Source organism: Perissodus microlepis, chromosome 5 (assembly GCF_051167445.1).
Source record: "Perissodus microlepis isolate ML-2025 ecotype Zambia chromosome 5, ASM5116744v1, whole genome shotgun sequence".
Classification (NCBI taxonomy): Eukaryota; Metazoa; Chordata; class Actinopteri; order Cichliformes; family Cichlidae; genus Perissodus; species Perissodus microlepis.
Window position 1 is genome coordinate 26,486,558 of NC_140465.1, and position 26,074 is coordinate 26,512,631.

The 26,074-nt window shown below is 38.2% G+C and overlaps 1 protein-coding gene across 2 annotated transcripts in view; it reads left to right on the top strand.

Annotated features, from left to right (window-relative positions):
• Nucleotides 1-12,578: 12,578 nt before the first annotated feature.
• The window catches only part of ripor3 (RIPOR family member 3), a 57,761-nt gene continuing 44,265 nt past the window's right edge, over nt 12,579-26,074 (top strand). Inside the window, exon 1 of one of the 2 annotated variants that reach the window (XM_084929077.1) lies at nt 12,579-12,648. The gene's annotated coding sequence lies outside the window, so the exon portion shown is untranslated. Of the gene's footprint in view, nt 12,649-14,779; nt 15,146-26,074 lie in introns of those variants that run through there. The other variant, XM_084929076.1, reaches the window with a different exon arrangement.

Genomic DNA, 26,074 nt, shown 5'->3' on the forward strand with positions numbered 1-26,074 from the left:
CTGAGGGATTTTACATCACAACACAGCCTGACTCAACTTTTTCCCCCCTTTCATCTCTGGCACATTTTCAGTTTGTTGCAGTTTTTTAAATACTTATTTTCCCTTACTTATTTTTTTTCTTATCACACTAAAAAGACCAACTATAACAGAAACTGTTTATGTAAAGCAAAACAAACAAAATAACAGTCTCAGTTGTGGAAATAATAATGTTTTGTAGCATTTTGTTTGTTGTTGATAATCCTTTTCTTTATAGTACATGTGATGATAATCCCAGCATACAAATCTAAGCATTACCTTAACCTTAACATTACATTCATACTTTAAATGTATATTTAAGATTCAAGAAAACTTTATTACAAAAGTGTAGGAAAATGTAATAAAGAGCTTGACAAGAAATAGGCAACATAATTAAAAATTGTTGTAAGAAATGTAGACTTTTAATATAGAAAATTAAACATATAATTGATACTAATTAAACTGATATTTCTAAAAAAAAATAGCATTTCTTGTTAAATTCAAATGTATTAAAGGCTATATAATTACATAAACACGTTACTAAATTGCTAAAGTGATCAGCTTGTTCAAGTAGAGGTCTGTTTAATTTAATGAGGAGCCAGTGAGACAAGTAGGTAAACACGCTGTCATTTCTTCTGTTATTGAAACACTGATTTTTTTTTTCCCCCTTTGGACTGAATGCAGGTTAGTTGAAAAGAAAGTGCCCAAATTGCTCGTTGGATGTGAATTTGCTTGTGCATTGATGTTTGTTTACAGCTTATTTTACCCACTTTATACAGGCTGTAGAGCTCAGTGGCAGAGCCCAGTGTCACACCATCATGAAAAAAATAACTGGTGCAACACAAGGATTAACTTGTTTTTCACTTTTATAAAGTTGCTCATTCTGTTTCAGATGTCAGATGACTAATATCACTTTTCCATGCATGCCTACATGGCTCTGCTCCATTTCACTTGTTTTTTTAGGTTCTCTATTAGGTGATAGTACCTGGTACCAGATACTTGTTTAGTACCTACTCAGCCGGAGTTCCAAGCGATCTGAATTTATCCTAAAATGTGACGTCCAAAAACTGCATGGCGAGTCAGTGGCGTCACTCGATGATGAATCAACAGAAGGAATGGCAGATATTTAATAGTCAAACACGACAATGTGAAAAAGGTCATGTTTTATGAGGCGTGTATATATCATGCTAATATTTAAGTGCACAGTAAAGCTTCACATAACATTTGTCTTTGCTGTACCTTATATTTTACCTCCATATATACAGATGGTGTGTATGTGTGTGAGTCATACCTGGTGCTTTAAGTTGATTATTGGGTAAATCCTGAAAAAGACCCCAAAAAACAAGTATATTGTAGCCCAGCCAAAATTTGATTTTAATTAAGTCATGGATTTAAAATTGCACTTGTCCTGTGGTGCTCAAAGCATCCACAAGTAGAAACAATACAACACTCGCAATGTCTTGTTCAAATATTTATGACCTGCTTTACTGAAAAACATATAGATTCTAAACACACAATCATTTCACACAACACAACGCAGTTCATTAACTTACTTTACCTAAGGTTGTTAGGTTCTAAAATATCATAGGTTAGTGTACTTTTTTACATGTATTAAAACAGCTGATATTCAAGGTGAGGCAAGTTGGAGCTTGGTGCACTATTAGCAGAATTGTTTACATGACAAACCGCAGGGACAGGAAACAAACATGTGACCTTTTAAACCTTGAGGCTGTCTTCAATACACAGCATTAAAAACGTCTTGTGTATTTTATCCTCGTGCTTAACCTCAGGTGCACAGCTGGTGTTCTTTGAGGTTGATTACACTAAAGATTGTAGCTTGTATTATGCTGAAGAAGCTGACAAATAATAAGCAGCACTGAGTAAAGACAAAACCACCGAAAAGGGAAGAAAATGTACAAGAAGTGAGAAAAACGGTTTAGTTTTACTATTTCTAGGTCCTTATCTAGAAGCAGTAAAAAATCCAACACAAAGGGTGTCAAAGGGAAATGCTGTGTCATTACCTAAAATCAATATGGTTTCTCATGTAAACAAAGTCTAAACAGAAGTCTAAACTCATCAGCCACATCAGATAGACACATGCACGTTTTGTGTAGGCTGCGGTTCAGGTCTGAGCAAAATATTTTCTAAATAGGGAGAACTCCTACTCTCACAGCTTCCTCTTTCATAGTGGGCACTTACAAGTGCAAAACTACTGGGGCCCTATGGAGGTGTAGTCCAAAGATGTAATGCTCACTGACAAAACGGTATACAATTGCCACTGTATTTTTGATGGAAGAGATCAGAAGAATAGGTAGCTGATTTTATTTTACTAATTTTCTTGACAGGTGTAGAGTTACAGTGGAATATCTTAATAAGTAGGCTAGTATGTGTGGCATCACATACCAAAGACACTTTATGGCATGCACGATTTTAAATATCTAACAACAGCAGCAGCCTGGCAACAGTTGAACTACCACATTATGGTTGGTCTTGGAAGGGTTTTCTTTACATCTATCATAATTATGACATACTACACTGCTAAAAATAATAATAAAATCTGGAAATGGTTGCCACTGATATATATTATCCTGGTTTTCACTGTTGTAGTTCTGAGATGGGTTAAACAGGGAAAAGTACCGGGTGAACCTACATATTAAACCTACAGGACCCTCTTGACTGTGGATCCCCATGTCATGAAGCTCCCAGCACACAGTTTTAGTGCTGGTGTTAATAGCAGAGCAGACTGCTTGGCTTGGTCCTTGATTTTGGGACAAAAATACTTCAATTCACAGATTCAGAGGTGTGTGATCCAATACCTTTGTCATCATAGCGTATGTTTAACTAATCATGTCTCGGAACTACAAACGTATACTATTCAATAAATGTCCTAGCACTATATTTACTGTAGTACCGGTACTGAAATAAAAGTATGGCTTTTTGATTCGAAGCAGAAGTAAACATTTATTTGAGTGATTTAGCTCCATTATCTCCACTTCATTAAGAATTTTGGTGTAAACAGGCTTTCCATAGATGAGGTTGTTCGAGTTGTAACATGTCAACTTTTAATTAAGCTACACAAAATTAGATTTTGACATGAACATTTTAAACAGTTAATATTTAGACTTTAAATTAAAGCATAGAAAACATGTCAGTATTTAGGATGTTAGTAATATACTGGGGTTATTCTAACGACCTCATTCTTTCAAAAGCAGACGTGCTGGCCTGTTTTGTGTTGCACCAGGCACTCAGCAAACACTAGATTTATGGTGCACATTAAGGCATTACAACCTATGCAATATAACCTATATTTGAAGCCTTGGGTGTAAGAAGGACAACACACAGACTAGGTTTAAAAAAGCCACAGTAATAGATTTATTTTTTCATTAATACAGTAAAGAAGTCCACATTGCAAGCTTTCATTGCAGCCCCCTCACAGTGAATGTCTATGCTACATATAAAAACAGTAAGTAAGAAGAACCTACATCCAGTAAGTGTTGTATTGGTACAATCAATAGGTGAAATCATACCCTGAGCTATTAGTCTGAAACTGTGCACAGTACACAGGTCTACAGGACTGTTAGGAGTGGCAATAAATCGTACCAAATGCTTTTTGATATGTCTTCTGGGAGCCATGACTGTCTTCATAAAAATTTTAATACAGTAGTTGTCTTTGATGCTACATATATTTAAGACTATGTGGTCCCTATGTGTGATGGTACATCTAAAGTCTGATTAATATTATCAGCATGATGAGCACTGCCAAACTGTATTTTTGCTACACAGAAATAAAGTTCTGACTTTCAAAGTCTGTTCTTTCACACACAGACTGCCTGCACTAAAATATGTGTTTATAAAAAGTCTCATCAGGAAAGTGTTTTGCTAGATTTCATTATATGGTCATTTCAAGCAATAACATAATCAGACAGTTAAGTGTTCCCTGGGCAACAACAAAAGTTTTGCTTTTTGGTGAAAACAAGAAAAAAATATATACATCACTAATTCTAACACGAAAAATAACAAAGACAAAGCACTCATATTTGTTGATTGACAGGCAGAGTCTGTCTCTGAAATATGAATTAAAAATAACTGAGAGAGCTGCTTCTTTGTCATTATAATAAAGGAAATCAAATTATGTATCTATGCTGTGATAGTCACCTTTGAACCAAAGTGACTGAATTTATGATTTTGTATTAATCAGTGATTGTTGATTAATCAATGATCAGTGAAATTCTTCGTGCCGCTGCGTATTGATAAGCACTTCATCGACCAAACATGGATATCACAACAAGTGTTTTCATTCATGAAACATGATGTCATTCGAGGAAGGAAGGCCACACTAAGTGATCTCCTATAAATTTCCATTTGTGATATTTAGTTCTTATTTATCGATATTATTATTTGGCTCATTTAATCTTCTCTTTGATTTATTAGGACAAACGTTAAAGAGTGCCATCTGATAGGCTAATTTGCTTTGCATGGTTAACTTGACTGTTTCGTTCACTAATTCAGTAATTTAGTTTCTTATCTTTGCATGTTTTCTGGTTAGTCTCAGTGAGAATTAAAGTCTAGCCTACATGAATGCATGGCCTTATCTTGTTCAACCCACAGTAATTAAGTAGTTTAACTCACAGTCTTATCAGTGTAATTCAGCTCTTCCTCTGTCTCTGTACTGCATCTTGAAGGAATCAGTAGGAACTGTGCTTCTCTATTTTTGCCTTGTTTGGACTCAGGTGGAAAAAGCTGGAGCACTCTTATAAACTAAAGTCAAGCATGTAATCACTCATATCATCAGAACTGTGTTGTTTTTGTGCAATAAAAGTGTCACTGTTGTTGTTTTTCATATTTTTCTCTACCACTGTTTGACATTTGTAAGCAAACAAAGAATAGATCTGCAAACACTTAATAATACGACGACAAGTGACTCAAATTGGAGTCGCTGGTACAATAAATCTTACATGTTGCCTATGTCGCCATAATATGAATAAGTTATACCACAGCAAAAATTAGCATCACAGCTCTGACAGCATGATGCAACAAAGAGATCAAGCAGGAACAGTTAGTCAAAGCCTAAAAATAAAACCTCTAGCATGTTGGGGGAAAAGAATCCTCTGTAAGATGATGGACAACTGCTGTCAACAATGTTTTCTTACACAGATAAACAGAAAACACACAACAAAAGGACACGACTGAACTCCAACCCATACATAGAGAAGATCTGATTATTTCCATTTGTGAAATCATTTTGTTGACTGAGTCAATGAAAGCTGGAAAATCTGAGTCACTTTATTGTGTGCATCCTGTAGAAACACTTCTGGATTAAGGAAAAATGACTGTTTAATGAAAGTAGGCCGTAAAGGCTTCTAACCACAGCTGATCATGCATCCTACTCTGACATGCCAAGGTTAAATGCGCAGTAGCTGTACTGTATACTCCATGGCGCAGTCACAGTGCAGCAAATGATTCTGGCAGACAAGCATCCATGCATACATAATTAGCGTGCCTGCCATTGTAGATATTTACCTGACTGTCTATCCAGCATTTTCGAAACGATGTCTCTCCTGGGGGTGGAGGGATGAGCGCACCGGTTGTATCATGCATGTAAAAACTGACATTTCTGGTATGGTTAAATGTAGGTGTAAATGGTAATCACTGCATTTCTTCATGTTCTAGATGGTAGCAAGAGAGGGCAACAGAAAATCTCCTCCTGCACCTAACCTGCACTCATACTGAAACAGCCACTGCAGTCTATCATTTATTAAAGGATTTAGAGATGAAAAGGCATAATGAAATTCAAAACTCAGATATGTATTAATCCACTACTTGGACTAGAGATAAGGGAGTTCATGTGATTTTTATATTGGCAGTTTGGTATTCAATGCCAGGCATGCAGAAATCTGTCCATGGCATGTTAGAGAGAAAGCATGAAATTGGTTTGACTATGATTTGATTATGATTTGGCCTGTCATTGGCTATTGGATTTCCTTGACAGGCTGGAATGGACTCACAAGGTAAATAAAACTTATCAGCCAAACAGGTGTTTAGTGACAAAGCTGTACACCCACAAGGAGTGATCGTCTTCTTTTGGCTGAAGTTAGACTACGACAGCCTCACTTAATCAGAGCTTGGGAGTGCCATCTTCAAAATCCATCTCCCAGCCAGTATCTTACCTCTGCACATTCCCAAACTAGCTCAGTCGTACCTCTTTCTCTTGGTCTTTGAATTATCCAGCCCTTACCTGCTGTACATCCATGCCACTCCTAGATTTCAGCATCTTTTCCTCAGTTTCACCTCTTCATAGCTGGTCTCACTGCTATCATGCATCAAGTAGAAAAATGCAAAGCTTACAGGAAAAAGGAGGAGAAAAGAGCCCTTTCTTTTGTGTTTCTCAGTGGTCTAAGTCTGCCTGTTTACCTAATGTATCACATGTTCTTTTAGAATTACTTTTTACGTGTATTTCTTTAACCAACCTACTAGCATTGTGAAGAATAAGCATGTAAGTAAGTGCATCTCTCTGTTTGGAATAAAGCTTAAACTCTTTTTAATCCAGAGAGCTGAATGCAGAGTCCACTGAGTTGGACAATGTTTGGCCAAGGAAGAGTTAAAATATTCGGCATCTGTTCCACGCACCCCTGCAATCCCCATAGATCCTGTCTGCTTTCTCCTGCTTTTCCTCCCTCCCTCTGCTCTTCATCCCTCCTCCTCCTCTTCTCCTCTTCACCCTCCTTCCTTCCTCCAGTCACTTGGCCCTGAGCCCAGAGAGAACTGGAAGAAGGAACAGATTTTTTGCTTCCCCCTCCGCTCCCACCTCCCCCAACCCCACTCCCCGCCTTCCAAACAAAAATAATGTTCAGATCCTGTGCGTTTTTGTTACCCAAATGTGTTGGTTTCCTTCTGAATTCCCTTCTTCTCATGGAGCTAACTCGTGATAACTCAAACTAAACACCAAAGGAAATAAGCTACAACACACTCCAGCTGCTGCATCTTTGTATGTGGTGTCAAAGGCCTGTGAACTCTCTCGCTTCCCTTCCCACGGAGCCACTGAGTATGCCACATGCATGGTACAATACACACATTTCCCAATAATCCATCTCTTAGCGGTAAACCTATAGTATGCATTCTCTACGTGTCACGTTTCCCATTACATCACATCATCCTTATCTGGTATTTGTCAGTTCTGCTCTGCTGCAAATACACATAGGTGTACACATATGTATTTAAATCAATAACAAATCAAATGATTCACAAAAAGAAAAGTCAACTGGAGACTAAAAAGAAGAGGTAAGAGATTGTCAAATAAATCAGTGAAATGTAACCAATCAACAAGTTCAGTGAAGGTGCACTTGAAAAATTAAAACACCCATATATGTGCTTGTTTCCAACAAAGTAACTGCAGACCCAGTATGTGCAACACAGTTTAACAGGCCACAAACCAAATCCTCTAAAGAGACATAAAACTTCACTTGCAGCAAAATGCAACTCTATTATAGAATAGAATAGAATAGCCCTTTATTGTCAATGTAGATGCACAGCGAAATTATGGGTGCTCCATACCAATTGTGCAAAAGTAAAACGATATATATGAATTCTAAAGACAACAGGAATAAATATCATACACAAGAGATATATAGAGTCTAGAGGAATATATACAAAGAAAGAGAAAGGCACACAATGGAGAGCATAGTGCTTGGAAGCAGTGCAAAGGATTTGTTCTGAGTATGTGAGTCCGTATGTGAGTGGCCTGAGTGATGAGGGTTACTCAGACCATGAGTCAGATTGGGGAGATGGGTGGGCAGGGACTGGGTGTGGAGGGTGGGATAGTGTTTGTTATCAACGGTGAGGCTGTTAGTACAGTCTGCATTCATTTTAGCTGTAAAATAAGTCAACAATTAAACCGAACAAATTGGCAGTTTATGTTTAAAATCAAAATAAAACGACATAAATACAGTCAAAGGAAAAACCTCAGCAACATATTAGCTTGACGTTTGTACTTCTCACCATTCTTTCTGGTTTGACCCCACCCATATACTTACATATGCTGATGCGATCTCATTGATAGTGACTATGACATCTACCATGAATTTGCCACGTGGAATTTTCCGCTCACTTTCCAGTTTTAATCAGTGCATTGCATCAGTACAGTGAACTATAGCTGGCAGAACCAGAGCAGCTACAGTTACTGTTGCAGGAGCCTTGATTTTGATTCTCTCTGCACAATTCAATAAATGAATATTACACACCTGCAGACCAGGTGTTTGCATATGTTTGTTTTAATCAGAAGAATAGATGCAAAAATCACTTTGACTGCGATGATATCATTATAATTTGTGTTTGATTGAAGTTTTATTGAGTTACCAGCTCATGTATTGTTTGGTGTTAAATGATACTGCCATACTGCTTTATTATTTGTAATTTTGTCTGTATTTGTTTTTTCTATTCTGTCTGCATAATAATGACTAAGAGCCGCAAATATATCTATTTTGTGATATCGGCCATAGTTAAAGAAAACAAACAAGAGAAGTTTTCCTGTATAAAACACAATCATTTGGTCATTTCAGTCCCATTATATCACCATTTCCCTCATTTGCTTCATGTCCCTGTGAGACTTGAAGATGTTTCTATTGATGTACATGCACCATCATACCTGTCTAATGTCTGTAAACCTTATAGTCCATCCCTTACTCTCCGTGCTATGTCTCCCTGTTGAGATCCTGACCTTGCTGAATCCTTTTGGCGCATTTATTCTTATTTTCACTTAAGTTTATTCTCTTTGTTTTTATAACTGTTACCATCCTGGTGGGTCGACCTTGGTCTTGTTGAATCTATGGCGTCAGTTTGTGGTAAAGTCCGTGTCTGTGCTGCAAGCGAGATCGCTGTAAACTTGAAAACAACAGCATCTTTGTAACCTGTGTTCTCTCTCCCTCCCCTCTTTTTTCTCTCAAGTTTCTTGCTGCTCGACCACGAGCCATCCTGATACCTTTTCCTCTCCCTTGTCTGTTCATGCACAACCTACAACCTCACCTCTTTGCTTCTCTCTCCCACTGGATTAACAGTTTTCTTTTCTGTTTGTTGTTGATGACAGGAAATTGTTTAATGTCTCCCTAAATCCATTTTTTCATATATATTTATGGTTAATTTAATTTTTCTTTGAGTTCTGTAGGTGAAGCAGTGATTGTGACTAAGGCTAAAGGTCTTATCTTCTTCAGCTATGTGGAGTCCAAAACTAGACCAGTGGATGCCGTGGAAAAACAACCCGTTCCTTTCGAAAGTGTAAGCTGATTAAGTCATGTTTTGACTTCAAGTGTCACAGCAGATTAGTGATATTTCAAGAGAGCGATGGGGGAGTTGCATCCCAGCAGGCTTTTGTAGACAATTGTTCCTCAACGTCAATGTCAATTAACATAAATGATTATAAAGAATTTGCCTTTCTCAAAGCTAAGGAGTCATTAAATTGATATTTTGTGCTTCGTTTGAGGGAGTATGGCAGAGAATTAAGAAATAATTGAGCACTTTGAGGATTCGGCTTTATTCTCTGAAATGTATTTAGGTTCCATGTAAAAACGTGTGAAGGTAAAGCAAAACACAGAGCCTGCGAGATTTAAGGTCTCGGTCTTCCTGTCAGTTCTTGTCCTGTTATGTAGAGCATGGAGCTAACATGCTAGCACTGCAATGATGAGCTCTCACATTCACATGCTAAAATTGTAAGCACCCAAGGTACACAGCATGTATTTTTAGATAGCTGCTTGAGCTCCAAGCATCACTCGCATGTCCTACTTTATTTGTAGTTACGACTCAGATTTAAATATGGGGGCTCGCACTTACATTTGCTTCAGCTTGATTTAGAACATGAACTACTTTTATAATATTTTTCTACTGAGAAAGTTTAATCTAAGATCTGTTTGATGTTCTCAAGCACGTTGAAGATGCCCATTGCAATAAGATATGGAATTTTGTGATTTTTTTTTTTAATTCAGAAGTCAGAAAATGTGAACTGTCCTTGTTAAATTATTAGTGCAAATGTAGAAATACTTATTTTCAGTGTAAGCCATGTTCTTCGATTGATCTAACCAACAAGATCCTCTGACACTGAGGATTTTGCACTTCACAGTTGTTTTTTCTGGGGAAGCCATTGCATGCTTTGTGTGAGGTAGGTGTGTAAATTAATGTAAACAAGAAGACCAATAACCCTCATAGATTCTTCAGAAGCAGAAAATAAACAGTCTGCATGTAGATGACACAAATGTGTTTCTTGAAAACAGGGTTTCCCCGAAGACAGGAGGATTATAAGCGACTGCCAAGATGTTGTGGTTGCCACTCATGTGTGAAGCCACACACACAGACGCAGCTTGGCTGCTGCAGTTCCCCTTTGGCAGCCATGTTGACTCCACGGTCTGGTCCATGGCTGTTGCTATAGTAACTGATGCTGATCTGCTGAGTGTTGGGCATCTCGCCCTGGCACTTCTGCGAAGGACGTTGCAACATATTTGCAACAAGAGCAGCAAAATGATCAGGAAACAACTGCTTTCTCACGGAAATAGTGAACTCTGACCCGCAGACAGCTGAGATCATTTTAAAAAAACGAATTTCACATGAACCAATGTGTGATGAAGCCATGTGAAAAGTTTCTAAGGTTTGGCTCTAGTTTAATGGAGCTGGGAATTTAGTTTGAGCTTCTCTAAACACACTGCCAGGCAATTTGTGATTCAGTTCAGAATAGGTTTAGACACTGAATAAGTTCATCTTCTTTGTTTTTTTATTTCACTCTTTAAAAGGTTGGACATGAAAAATGTGGTGACAAAAGTTCAGAAGGTTACCAACAGATGTTTAAACTACGCTTCCTGTACATGTAAAACTTGGGGTGTAAAAGGAGTCAATGCTTTTCACTTAGTAGCATCATATTAACAGCAGAGGGCATCATGCTACAATGCTAAAGGACATGTCTGATAACTTCAGTTAAAGTTCAAGAGTGCACACAGAATATGAACTGGGCAAAAAGCACAAAACATATTTGACTTGCTGTTTTACTTTTATGATTGGCGCTTCAGAGTTAAAATACTTTAGCACAGTTTGTGCTTCGATAATTGAGGTGATTTACCCGGTGATTCAGTTATCAGTGTTGTGCATGTGCTTGTCTCAAAAGCACATGCTGACCATGTTTTTTTTTTCACTTAAACATCTGTTCTAAAAATTAACACAAAAAATTCAGACAAAGTCAACTGCAACTCTACAATAAAAATGAAAATGCAATAATGTATTTTTAGGTTGTACAGATGGACGATGTAGGATTTTACCTTTCTGTTCCCATCACAGTGTGGTTCACAGACAATTATAGCTTTTAAACCATCTTACTCTTGTGTTGCAATGTTTGACTCATCAGGATGGAAGGTTTGGAAGTCAGTCACATGATCAGATGTCTCTCTTGCTCACAAGCAACAAGTCTGGACATCAAAGATGGGTTACAGACCGTACCTAAAAGATGGGTGTTGCTTTTATGAATGTCTTGACTGAAGGATGGATCAGATTTACAATGAGAGGACACAATGCACATCAATAAATCACATAGTACTACCCCAAAACATACCTGGTGTTATCATCTAGTTTACTCTAAATTTGAACATTGCTTACAAAAAATGCACCATGCCTTATCGAAGAAGGCTCAGTACCGGTGATCAAAAACTAAAGTATTAATGAGTACATAAAGCCAGTGAAAAGTAGGGTGATTTTCTTATCAGACGTCGTCAAAAGTTGCCCTCTGCTGGCTAACAGAAAGAATTCAAGTTTAAGATGCTGAAACTTTCAGAGCTGTAGACAAAGCTCATGTTTTATAACCCATCCAAGTAATGGATCAAATTTAACTTGTTATAGATCTTTTTTCAAATCTAAAAGTATTTTATGTTTAACAAAAGAGAGTTTAAGACATTTAGCAAGAACTTTATCCCAAACATAGAAAGGACTGTCAACCACACACACAGACACACACAGACACACACACACACACACACACACACACACACACACACACACACACACACACACACACACACACACAACCTAAAGAAATACCCACGTTTGAGTTTCATTTGAATCTTCAAGGACATATTAAAATATTGAGTTTTGGAGTGATCTGATAGCAAGATGTGTAGTTATCTTGTATTATCTTTGAATAACTTGAAAAAGTGATCTAAATATAAATGCCATTGACAAATGTTATTATTATTTAATTTCATTTGTTTTCATGGTATTCGTCCTACTAACCTTAATGTACTGTTATCTTAGTTTCACATTAAAACAGCACACTAATTAATTGATGGTCCAACAGTCTATACTATCCAAAACTGTCCTTGAATAAACTGCAGTTGGTCCTAACAAAGATGAAAGTAGCAGCATGCAGACAAACACACACACACACACAGACACACACAAATGCACAGTCAGCTGTTACAGAGAGTGTGTGATGAGGGAGTGGAGAAGCCGAGGCCTCCAGATACTCAGGATGGCGGCTCTTCTCCCTTATCTCTGCCTACCATGCGGTAGTGTGTGTGTGTGTGTGTGTGTGTGTGTATGAGCCAGCTGAAGTAAATATCAGACTATATTTCTGAGCAAGCAGCCAGCTGATCACGAGTGTAGCTGTTCACGGTATGTGCATTATATATATATATGTGTGTGTGTCTGTACATGCATCTTATTGAGCTATGACAGAAACGTTTTTGCATTTTAAACCTTAGTGGGTGTGTTTTTGGGTGTGTGCATTAATATCTGCCATATGTATATCAAATACTGGTAACTGATCTCCCAAGCCCAAACCCATAAAGCACTTAATAAAGTTTTATTAACTTAAAACAAATCAGCCCAAATATGGAAATAGGGAGTCAGACATATTCATCTGTATTTTTTAATAATTTGAACGCTTGAATCATTTATGTTTTCCGATATATTTGACTATCAGAATTTCTCTGTTGTTTGTTAAAAATAGATTTAGAAATACTTATGATTAATTTATCATAATGTGCATCATTATTGCTTCATTGTAATTCAGCTGGACAGATTATCTTCAACACCAGTGGTGTAATCAACAACAGCAACACTGTGTACTGAAGCAGCTTCCATAAAAATGCCAAAAAGGCAAACTAAGACTAAACACTCAGTGGTGTCAGTGCTCCTACATCAGGGCTTCAGCCACCAGGCGGATCTGGAGAATTTCACACAACAGCTTTTAGTTTAATTGCAACTTCAAGGGCTTTGGTCAGAGTGAGATGTCTTCTGAGGTTTTCACACAACAACAAGAGAAAACTCTGGGTTGTTCCAACTTTAAACAACCCAACATTTTTCAATTTGTGTTTACAGACTGCACATTTCTGTCTGATGGCTCTGTCAGCCTCTAATGTGGGTGTGCTAATAACACAAATAACAACAACAAAAACAACATAAGAATGTGAGACTAAAATGAGCTGCAAGGCAAGCAGTTTACCTGCACTGGGTTCAGCTTTACATTTCATCTCCTTCTTTTTGTGTTCATTTTTAATGTTTTCTGGTGCCATTAAAGGGGAATTATCTGCACTTTGGCCAAACTGTGATCGCCTGAAATCTGAAGAATATTTAAGTGAGACAGAGATTTCTTTTTAATTTGAGTAATTTAAATTCAAGTGGGTCAAACCAGTAAAAGTGTGTAATAACCAACCGTATGCTGTATGCAACTTGTAGACAGGTTGCTGTTTCCTTCTTTTAAAGGTTTTGAGTTGTTTTTTTGTTTGCTTTGTTGCATAAGTAAGATGTGAAAGTGAAAAAGAATCAACACAAAAAATTAGCAACACTGAAGATTTATATATTTATATACAAGTATGTGATTTAAAGCAAACCCCTCCCAGGTTATAAGTTGTTAGGGGTTTGTTGTCTTTTCTCGCCTTCACCCAGTTTGGAGGTTCGCTCTCTCCACTCTACATTTACATCCAAGCGTATAGATGTGACGACTCTGCTTGCAGTGTTCAATGTTTATTTTTCTGAATGCATGGCCATCAGTCAGCACTGATGTATGTGGTCTGCGCTGGAGCCAAGTTCCTTAGTTTAAAGCCAAACATGATACTCGCCAAGCGCAGCTGGGGGAAGGGGAAGAAAAAGAGGGAATGGGGAAGAAGGAGGAGGAGGGGATCTTCTAAAACATTTTCATTTGCAACTCAGAAAAGACAAAGAAAGTAAAAGCAAAGGGAAGTAACAGGGAAGGTGAAGTTAAAAGAAGAGCTTAAGATTAGAGGATAGTTAGAAAGGGAGAACACATATCACCCAAAGGAGAGCGGAAGGAAAACGAGAGATTTTGAGGTCATAAAATAATCAAAGTGGGGAGAGTTTACGAGAGAGTATCACAGAGTCAAATGGAAGGAAGCAAGGAAAATGACAGATCAGAGATGGCAGAAAGAAGAAATGAAGCATCTAAACAATGACTGGAAAAGAAGAGAGGAGAAAACGGGAAGCTGGGAAAAGTGGAAACAGTTGATTGAAGGAGGAGGCATGAAAAGAAAGATACCAAATGACAAGTGTTGAAAGTTCTGAAGAGGGGAGGCAGGCTGAATGTGAGAGACAAGCTCAGAGAGGGAGAAAGAACCAAAGTGGTTCAAGAAAAGAAATTTGTTTAACAAAAATCAAGGATAGGAGAGAAAGAGGTGATGAAGAGCAGGAGGAAACTTTAGCTGCATTAACTGAATCTGACAAAGGGAAAAAGGGCAGATTTTAAGTGTGGGAAGCCCTGAAAGAGGAGGAGAGAAAGACAGAAGAGGGAGTGGAGAGGGAACCGAGGGGGAGAAGAGAGGAGGAGAGGCAGAGCTGGAAAACAGTGTGTGACAGAAGAAGAGAGAGCAGATATGAGAAGGAGTGAGGAGACCTGAGAAAAGAACCTAATTCAGCATTGTGTTTCCAGCCAGCCTCTCACACTGCCGTGAAACCCTCTTGAGCTGCGCTGCTGCTGCATGACTGAACGCTATCAGTCCCAAGCAGGCAGCCTCCAAACCCACACGCACACACACACACAGACTCACATGCACACACATTCACACACAAATGGATATGACTCGTCCGCTGAGGCGGTTTGGTGTGGTGGACTTGGAGTGACAGTTGGGAATAACTGGTTTCTTCGTCCTGTCAGGTAGGTTTAATATGACTTTAAAGATTATATTATATCATGTGGACTTATATTATTGATAGTTTGTGTTTCTGAGCATTAACAAAGCATTAATGTGAAAGCTAAATGCCTTATTCTTGCAAAATTAGTCCAGGAAAAGTGTCTCTCTTTTTTTGCCTTTTCTTGTTGTTGATCTCTGGTTAATTTCTACCAGCCGACCTGAAACATTCATTAGAGTTAACATATTTCCATATCTGATATTTGATATCCCAACAAAAAACATTTGGAATCTGGTCTTTTAAGGGAAATTAGAAACTATTTGTATCAATATTTGTATGAAGATGCAAAATCTTTTTGTTTTTTTTTGTTTTTTTGCCACAGTAAGGAAGATTCTCTGCTTGTGTAGCTCCATGTTGCCTGATTAGAGTATTTTTTTTAAGCTAAAACTTGGTGGTTTGAGTGTTTTCCATGATATTTAGAACCAAAGAAAGATTTGTTTTTCATGCTGTTTGTTTTCAGTGTAAATTGGGCAGGTGATCATGACTGTGCCTGGTTCCACCCAGCTTAGAGTATAAAAGGTCTCCTTAGAACATACACAGAACAGGGCAGGGATGCAGGTTTTCCAGGTTTAGCAGCCCAGAGTGGCCGGATATTGTTGGTCTCAGTCACAGTATCTTCTGAACTCTGCGTCAGTCTGTGTTAGTATTACAGTGACATCTGCATTAATCCAATGATTTTACAGACTTCTTTCCTCCAGTCTTTGCAGAATTGTTGCTGTGCATTGTTAGATTTTGTGTTTCTTATAAACATCTTTACCGGAAAAAAAAAACAAAACCTTCTACACTTTTATTTTAACTGTCAAGGTCAGCGAGGTATTTCTGAAATGTTGATAACCAGATGCACTTTACTGTATACTTGCACGGTGTCATCTCAGTTCATCAATTGCTGTAGTTTTGAAGCCACAGGCATCCTTTGGCACTGGTGCCCTGACACACCTGCCGTGAGAATATCCAACCCAGTATCACAGCAAAACATGTAACAGACACTTTGCCATGATATTGAGTTGGGGTTGGGCAACCATATCAGATGGAGAGAGCAGACAGTCCTGCTTAAAGGAATAGTGTAACAAGACTGTCACCCACTGTCGTGCCATCTTTCTATTTCGCACTTCCTCTTTTGCTGGTTACCTGAATTGAGGCCCAAAACTACTTGGTTAGTATTAGGAGATGATTTGGTTTTGTGGTTTACACCCCTTCATAACTTTTGCTTCCTAACCTAAACACTGAAAATGATGCTTAAAGACACCCAGTGGGATCCTGAAAAGTAAATATGTGGCAAACTGGGAGACCAGTCTCACCAATTGCAACCAGCGGGTCACGGCACCAACATCAAAGGGAACCTTATCACTCCCACTTATCAGTTTTATTGTGCAAATCCATTGTATTATATATCCTCACACTTAACCCACTTCCCCAACTCCTCAATAATATAGATAAAGATCAGCTACTACCAGGGGTTAGTACCTGATCTTCCTTCCCAGGTCATCACTAGCTATTTTATTATCTATTTTTACACATGCTCAAGTAGTGATGCATTAAACTGAGTAGTTAGTATTTAACTTCACTGTTACTCACCCTCCCAAAGCAAAGAGAAGCACATACACGGTGTTTGCAGCCTCCTTCTTTGTTTCTTGATCTTTCTTCAGCCTAGTACTGTAACTGGGTGGTTGTGTGGTCAAATATAGCTACTTACTACTCCTTCTAATACAATATCCTGTTTACTGTGACAATGTATAAGTAATCTGGCAGTAATTCAGTATCCGCTTCATTCTTGAGCATATTTTCAGACAAAGCCTGGCATCTGTTCAAGGTATCAGTGACACAGTTTGTGACCTTACATCTTGCATCAATGATTTTCTTTTTTCAGTTTCAGTTTTAAATTAAAACATCTCCAAATGTTTCCCCCCCCCTCTGCTTTTTTGTATTCTGTCCCGCCCTGTATCCTCATACTTCTCTTCCTCTCCACCTTTTCCGTTCCTTCAAATACATAAAGGGTATTTGCTCTCATAGACTTTCAGTTTCTCATGAACCCCCTCAGCGAGTGCAGCTCAAACTGACAAGCTGCCAGAGAAAATATCAACACAACAAGCCGGGTCAGAATCTGCTGCTCGCGTACCCTCACTCCACCCCTTCCTCCCACTCCCTCCCCTCTGTCCTTCTCCTCATTTTATTCTCCTGCACAGTATTTATGTCTCTTTTTTTTCTCTCTCACCATCTATTTTCTGGCTCCTTTGATTTTCGGGGGATTTTCTTAGTCTAAGTCTTCCCTGGTTTTGTTAAGTTCATGTGGTGTGTTGTGTGTGGCTTTGGCTACACGGATCATTAGATAGACGCAGTAGGAGGTCAGTGGTTCCATTGTGGTTGAATTAAATGCTAACACTTGTCACTGAGGAAAATGCGCCTGAGGGGATCAAGAGACACTTAACAATAAAGGAGGTGGTTGGGCTGTCTGTGTCGGTCACTCTTCCACATTTGCTGGTTCCACACTAATTGGCTCAGACTTCTGAACAATGGCAACATTAGTGGTGGGGACGCAGACTAGCATTTTTCTTTATGATTTAATGAAGCATGCAGCTATTTGGTATCGTTGCCGTCACTGTTTTGTTATCAGTCAGATTTACATTATCTAGCTGGTTTTGAAAGGATGGGTGGCAGAGGGGAGACTGAACGGTGGATTAAGCAGCTGACAGCTGATGAAGTCATTTTCAGCCTGCAAGTCAATTGTGTAGCTGTGCTGTGTTTGTCTCACGCTTTACCAAATGATTGCAGTGATGCATGGTTTAGTTTTGCTTGCTGAAAATAGAATAGAATAGAATAGAATGCCTTTATTGTCACTATACAGTTGTACAATGAGATACAGAGCATCTCCTACTCAGTGTAAACATGCTGGGGGGGGGGGGAAGAGGTATGACATGACAACACTAAAACAACAGAAATTACACAATCTGCAGACATTTTTTTTTATTTAAAGAAATAATGTACATAAATATCTAACCTGAGATAAACAAGTGTAAACTCACAGAGCGAAGAGGATCAGTTTTATATATACACGATTGCAGTCACTTATTTTCTAACCACTCCAGCGCACAGCAGTCTAGGAAAGAAATTAACTGTGTTTGTGTGATTGGATCAGATATAAATATAAAAACATACTGGGTTTAATTCTTCCACGCACGTGAGGGGTGAAGGTTGGGATATGTTTTCTGTGCCATTTTTTTTGTGATGCATGGGAAAAAGAAGAAGCTACTTAAATTCGGAGTGAGATGCTGATCACGCTCTTTAGTATTTCAAAATTTGACACTGGACTTTTGAGGAACATTTGAAGTTTGTGCGCCATATGTGTGTATGCGTTGGTGTTTACATGTACAAATCTGAGGTAAATGCTGCATGCGTGTGACATGTGTGCAGATGTACAGCTAAAACTGTCTGATGACTCCACTTTTGCTTTGCCTCTGAACACATTAGTAACACTAACATCATGACATCACCCACCAGATGCTTTTACAGGACCCACGTGAGCACAGACTCACTGAAAGCTTATCTTGACCCATGCTCTGTGACCTCCAGGTTAGGTCCATGATCCCTCTGGAGAAAATGATGAACTGAAAGAAAAATCCACAGCTTGAAGAAATCTATTCCTCCTGCCCCACATGAAAATGTTTTGTTCAGAACATGATCTTTTTATGTGCCAAATGAAAGCCCCACAAAGCTGTTTATTTGCTAGCAAATAAATTAAATGTCAATTGAGGGAAGTAATCCAGAAGAGCAGATGGAAGCACTACACTGAGCCTGATTAATTACACCACAGTGACATGTTAGATTCTTTCTAGAAACATTTCTGGATGCGATGGACTAGCTTTGGCTAGCAGATCTATGCAAAGCTTCTGTTTTATCTTGTGAAAATTTGTTGGGGTTGATTTGAGATTTATCATCTGTGAGTAAAAAGGCAAATTAATGCAATATTTATCCAGCAGGCATGTGTGCATTTAAAGTGTCTAATGTCAGAAGATGTCATTAACCTACAGTTAATCTGTAGCTCCCTTCAGTATTGTAAAAAGAGTTTCAGCTCATTTATTAGCTCTGCGGCTACACTTTATTGCTTTGGTTCCCTCCTGCTGTTCTCAAAATGTTGTTACCGGTTTTAAAACCCAGTATGTTTATTATGTAAAACCCAATGTACATGCCACGCTCAGTGCCAAACTATGCACCAAATCAAGTGAAATCTTGAGACACACTGAGGTCATTTCATGTCAACTGACCAAATGCTTACAGCCTGACCAGCTCTGATTTCCAGGGTGATGACACACATCTTATTTTAGCTTTCTAATGTTATTAGTTTGCTCACAAAAATATTTTTGTAATGAAGTTAGGGGCATTTCTGAGCCATCTTTTCTGAGCAGCATGTTCTTCCACTGGGCTGTCCCACTGTAAAAAATTCAAAGCCGATATGAGGATGAAGAATCCTGTGCTCAGGAGAAAGTAGAGTTAAGTGAAAAGAAGAGAGGTTTGACCATTCCTCTAAATTCATCACCAAAATATTTTTATGTCCAAACAGGTAACAGCAGTAAGCTAAAATTTGGTAGTTTTCCTTGACAAGTGCATCATCACCTTGGAAAGTTTTTCAGGGAAGCGAGAGATGGTCAGGCTTTTTCTTAAATTTGGTCAGTTGACATGGAATGAGCCACTAGAGAACAACACTATTCTTCTCATGAGAGTTATATAACATTTAGTGGTCAGAGATGTGCTAAATTAGAAGCTTGCTGCTCAGCTTTGCATTAACACTGGAAATGAGGAAGTCTGTATAAATACAATGTAACCAACACAGCATCACACGTTGGTCATTAACTGTTTTTAGCAGATGTCATCAGCAAATGCAGGATCTGAATGGGACACTCAGGCACACTATAAATTCACTTTCATATCCCCCTGAAGCATACTCTGCATTATCTTGATGTTCGACTCTAATCTATGAACTAAATGTGATAATGTTTTTAATTAGACTTAAAGCAGGTGATTGGGAACATAAGTTCATCAGGAAATGTTTACTGAGGCCACAGAGCGAGAGTGCTGAAGAGTGGTTCTCAGGTCCTGCTCACAATAAGAAAAAAGAAGGCTTAAGGGACTGTACTGGCTTCACTTTTGAGACCTGGAAGATACATCTATTTTTTTATATACAGTCTGTGGAAAGAGAAGAAATAGTAATAGAAATAGCCACAGTGACTATCATCAGTGACTGACACATAATGACCTGATAAAATCAAAGCCCTGAATGAGTAGTATCTAACTCTAAAATTACAAAACAAAACCTCTGGGATCCCCACAAATGATTGGCAAGCTCGTGCTGTACATGTTATCATGCTGTAAGCTTCAGTTTATAATTATAAATGTTTTGAGAAAGAACAATAACAGATAGGCTTAAATCAAATTACCATTTAGAACAGCGTTTGCTCTTATCTCAAAACATCTGTATTTGCGGTTAGGACCTTCACGAAATCTTTTTCAGGACTAAAATGTGCTTTGAATTAATGGGGGGAATAATTCAAGAGTAGGAGTGATTTCTTTTGCAATGGTGGATATCAGATTATTGGAAGGGAATATTTCCATTGTTCCACGACCGCTCATATGTCTTTATTTTAGTGGGAGTGAAGACAAACACAGACTTTTTTTTTCTCAATACATAAAGGGACTTTTGTATGAAGTCTCTTAGAAACTTGTGTAAAAAAACTACCCACTCAGTCACTTAGTGGTTTCAGCTCAGCTAAACTGGTCTCTTAACTGGTTTTGGTCAGGTGTACTGTGCATGTATAAACAGATCTGTAGCTCTTACTGTCAGTACGCCATCCCGTTACATAACTCATGTTAACTACAGCGAAATACCCCGACGATGACTGGGAATGTGTCGAGTTTTGACCTGGCGGCTGTGGTCGAACAGGTTTTTCAGCAACAAGTACTCTGCATGTGTTCATTGTCAGAAAAGCAATTATTTTTCATTGTCATGGCAACGTAGTTCCAGTATGGCTTTTTTGTTTTCAGATAAAACTGTTTGTTTAAACCCAGCTGGTAAATCTTGCCTGTGAGAACAATGTGTAGAAAATCATTTTGATGTGTCGTATATTTAGGCGTCAGTCAGGCTCACACACACTTGGCCCACTGTGGATTTTTTAACTGTTAACCAGCTCTGCCATATTTCCTGTCACAAGTCACTGCGCAGCGCTGACTAATAAACCAAGAATGCTTCAAATCTTTAAAGATAAGCCCTCTATTTATGTCCCCAAGGCTAATAGTGTTTTTATTGATAGTCAGGCATCTATTGCTGCACTCAGGGAGAACTTTTATTTACTACACTTCTTAATTTATTAGTAATTATGCAGTTTCTGATTAAAACTCGTAAAATGTGAGGAATCTCATTTCAATTAATCGGTAATTTGGAAGCAAGAGTGCTGTTGGGGCTATAAAAAGGGAGGTTATTTCATACAGGATGTCTTATTCACCCATTCATTAATGTAATCACTTTTCTTCACACTCCAGTTCAAACACTTTTTTAGCATCATTACTGTACGTGCATTACTCGGATACAGTTTTGAGATACACAACAGTGTTAGTGATTGCTGATTCAATGACACTAAGGTTCACTAAGGTTCTAGTAGGTTACATTAAAACATATGATGAGGTTGTAGAAAATAACATAATGTTGAAGATTTAAGAACTCGTATCAGTATTTGTGACCCCTTACAAACAACATTAATGTCAAGTTGGGACACTTTTGTTGCATTTGTTTGTGAGTTTTAAGCAGTTGCTCCAAAGAAAAAGTTATAATTTAAACTTTAATGGTTTAATTTTAAACTACAGTCAAACACCATTATACTATGGTATTATTATATTAATACTAGTACTATTCCACACAGAAAGAGCCAACATATTTGTGTCTCCATTTTCCCTTTAATCATCAAAAACTGTCACATTTATCTGAAGAACTTTTGGAGAGGCCTGATCTTTGCTTTGGGAACCACGCTGAATGTCATTGCTCTAAGCTGAGCATCATTCATACTTTTAGGTATGAATAGTGAGTCTTTTGTTTTTGTTGAAAGTTTTATAGAGCTTATTTCTCCTGCACACAGAAAGACATTAATATGCTTTTTTCACTCATAAACTCTGGACAACCTGCTGGAATCAGTTCTGGATATTTTCATTAGAGATGCAGCAGGAAAAGCAGGGAACCTGTGGTTCAGGTGAGGGAGCTACCTGGACCAGTTAATATCTAATTTGCATTCTCACATGTCGCGTGATGTCTAGAAAGATTCGGGGTTGCAGTTCATGTGTAAAAACAACTTAGCGTACATGGACCTGACAGCTTGCTTGGTGAATTACAGTCCTCTGGGGTCCAGTCTAACAAGATGGCGCTCATCAGTCTGATTCCACGACCTCTTAAAAATTGCAACTGTAGAATAAGCTGTGAAGCAATAACTAACTCTGACGTTCGGCTCCACAGCAACTTTTATTATTTTACCAGAGTTCAGAGCTACAAAATTACCTCACTGCTCAGACAAGATAGACATTATACATAAAGAAAATGTGTTTTTTCAGGTGTGATTTTTAACACTTTCTTGAGTGTTTTACTTCTCTTTAACTGTCCTCAGTTTTAAAGTTTTAAAATGTGAATAACAATAATAATAAAAAAGCCCAATAAGACGAGTTTTATGACTTTTTTAGGTTGGAAATTATTGCAGGAAACCTCTGTAATTAGTCAGTAACCCTTCTTTTCACTCATTTTTATGTTCCCACATTTACAGAAAGCTTTTAGAGCTGAGCGTATACGTCGGTAACAGCTGTATAATGGCCACAGTGCTGAACAAAGCACACATTGTACCTTACATTATAGTCACAGTATAGCGCAGCAGTTTGGGTATAAACCTGTCTCGCACACTCATGCACAATTTCAAAGAAACAAGCAGAGCTGTGAGTGGATGTCAGATTTTATTCTTACAACAAAATTTAAAAAAAAAAATCTATAAACTTCACGTTGCAGCTGAAAACATCCAAATTAAATTGTTCTAGTGCTTTCAAGAATGCTGTCAGGATGTTGGCAAGCTACAAAAAATGAAGTAAGAGACCAACAAATTGGTCTGCATGCATTTGTATTGTTTCCTCAACACCAGAGTTTTACAAACATTTAAACCAGCATTTGATGCCTGTACAAATACTGTAATGATGTTATGTCTTTAACTACACAGACATGATGCACAGACTTGGTTGGTTGTTTTTAAAGGCTTTACAATAATCTTCAAGCCCCACGAGTCTATTATAACAAAACACACTGCAACTCCCCACCTCCTTCAGCACAGACAACCACTCAGGGTCAAAGGTCAAAATGATGATATTCTCCTTGACAGGTCAGCAGTTTTAAAAGCATTCCAAATACACTGTGGCTGTGAAGATAAATGTAAAGGTCAGTCTCATGCTAAGTAGAGTGTGTGTTCTGTGTTTTCACAGCACTACGCCTAACACTGACAATATGATCATAATATCTTTGTGATCTTTTGTGTCCATATGGAGGGGTATGTTTTATTTTAATCATTTCTAAGCATATGGCATGGAGGCGTTTCTGTTTACTGTTGATAGATGATAACGTGTGCCTCTGTGTTAGGCAGATGGACAAAACTTGCACAGCGATGCATGGTGTACTCAGCAAATTTATCCAGACGACTCAGTAAACCTGCTTCTCGAAGCTGCTTGGGCATACAGCGTCTGCAGAATTCATATTAAATCTAAGTGAAGCTAGAAGTTAAAAAATGTCATGCTTTTTTTCCTTTATGGAGGTTACAGAATCACATGGCAGCACTAACAACCACAGCACATAGTAAGCTTTTTTCACCTTTTTTTTTAAAAACCGCATGTGAACTACCTCTGCAAATAGCACCTATACTTTTTATTTCATGCATCTCTGTTCTCTGTGATTGAGTGCCAGTCAATTAGGCACGTGTGCTCACTATAGCCTTTCAGAAACCTGGTCATGACTGCACATAGATAAGAAAGCATCTGTGTTTTTTGTTGTACCTGCTGAGGAGAAAAGAGTTCAAGTGAAAACATCTCTTTGCTCTTGCTTGACTCGGAGATACAAATTACAGCTGATCTGAGGTTAAATGAATAACAAGTGTTGTGTTTTAGGTTGGATTGGGAGCCTCGATGCCCCCCGCAAGTCCCATTTGTCTGAGTGAAATGCTTACAGCCTCAGGAGGCAGAACAGGAATTTCCATTTCATGCTTGGCTGAAGTTCCAGACTGGCCAAGCTTACACCACAGGGCCCTTTCAATGGCTTACATTATGACAAGTGAAATCAATCATTTGAAAGGAAAAACTCTACTAAACACCTTCCTATATATATCAGATCTGAATATAAAATCTGAAATTCCTGATTTCTTTAGACATTTACCTCCATGTATAATAGAGGAACTGGAAGTGACAGTGATATGATAGCGCAAACATAAGCTCAGATTAATGCGTAGGGTTAGTTTCTCTTATTTACAGTAGCTAGCATATGGCTAGTGTTGAAGGTGTTTCTGTAGGATTAATAGAAGAGGCTAATGCTAGGGAAATATTCTCATGGTTAGACGAACCCGTGCAAAGCCTCCATTTGGATTCATTAAGAAATTATGATCACCATTTAATTCAGAGGAGTCAATAAAATAAAATAACGGGTGGCCGTACCTGAACCTTCAAACCTGAAAATGAACTGATGAGTGGAGTGGACGCCAACAGAGAATGTCATTGTATTAAATAACAGCCAATTAGTCATTACACAAGTTTTGAGCATTTAAAAAGAAGAGGTCAAGTCTCCACCTGCTGTCTGTGTGTGTGTATGTGTGTGCGCGTGTTTGTGTGTGTGTGTGTGTGTGTGTGGGTTGTGTTTTCTAGCAGAAGTTGCTCCCTGCTGGACTGAACTCGCTGGCCTCACTCCCTGCAGGGCCACTGGGTATCAAATACGACACAACAAGTTCCCACTGTGATCCTTATTCTTATTTTCTTTTGTGTGTGTGTGTGTGTGTGTATGTGTGTGTGTGTGTGTGTGTGTGTGTGTTTGCAAACTTTTCAGTACTTTTCAGCACTTCATATTTTCTCTCACGAACCACGGTTGTTGTTGTTGTTGTTGTTGTGTTTCAATAAAGTTTATTCAGGTAAATAGTGTCATGGTTCATTGTGATGCAGGTTCATTAAAATTTAAGCTTATCTGCTAGTCATCCAACAATCAGAATGATGATTTTATCTCTGATTGCTCAGTCCACAGGCGTGTGTTTTTGGGCACACACAAAAAAGCCTATAAGCATGTGAGATAGTCAGATCCTGGTGTACAAAGTACTGCATGAATAAGGCTGATAATGATTTGTATTTGCACTTTAATTGGTCAAATAAACTGGAAAGTACAGCCTTAATGCAGCCATTTGTCATTTTAATTAACATGTTAAGTGAAATAAATCTTTGTTAATGTAGCAGAAACCAAACTTGTTTAACTTTTAAGGCTGATCTCCAGAAGCCTATTGCTAACTTTAAGTTATTGAATCTTAAGCCACAGTAACATCTGTGAGACCCTTTGGTGCCGTAATCTCGTGCAAAGTGCTTCCTTCCCCATCTTCTGCTAAAATCATCAGACTGTGTGGATTTTTAAGCTGCAAATTCAAACAAAGCTTCTGCAAGAACTGTTAAAACAGCTTTAATTTTGTGATGCTATTGATGAAACCAAGCAGATAGAGGAGGGCACATTTAAAATTACTAAAAGGACACAGCTACTGCTTCTGTCTTATGTTTGTGGCAATCTGAATTTACCAAATGCAAGTCTGAAAAGGCAGCAGGAAGACACGAAAAAATCCCGTTTACACTTGGTTACTTATTTATCAAATCA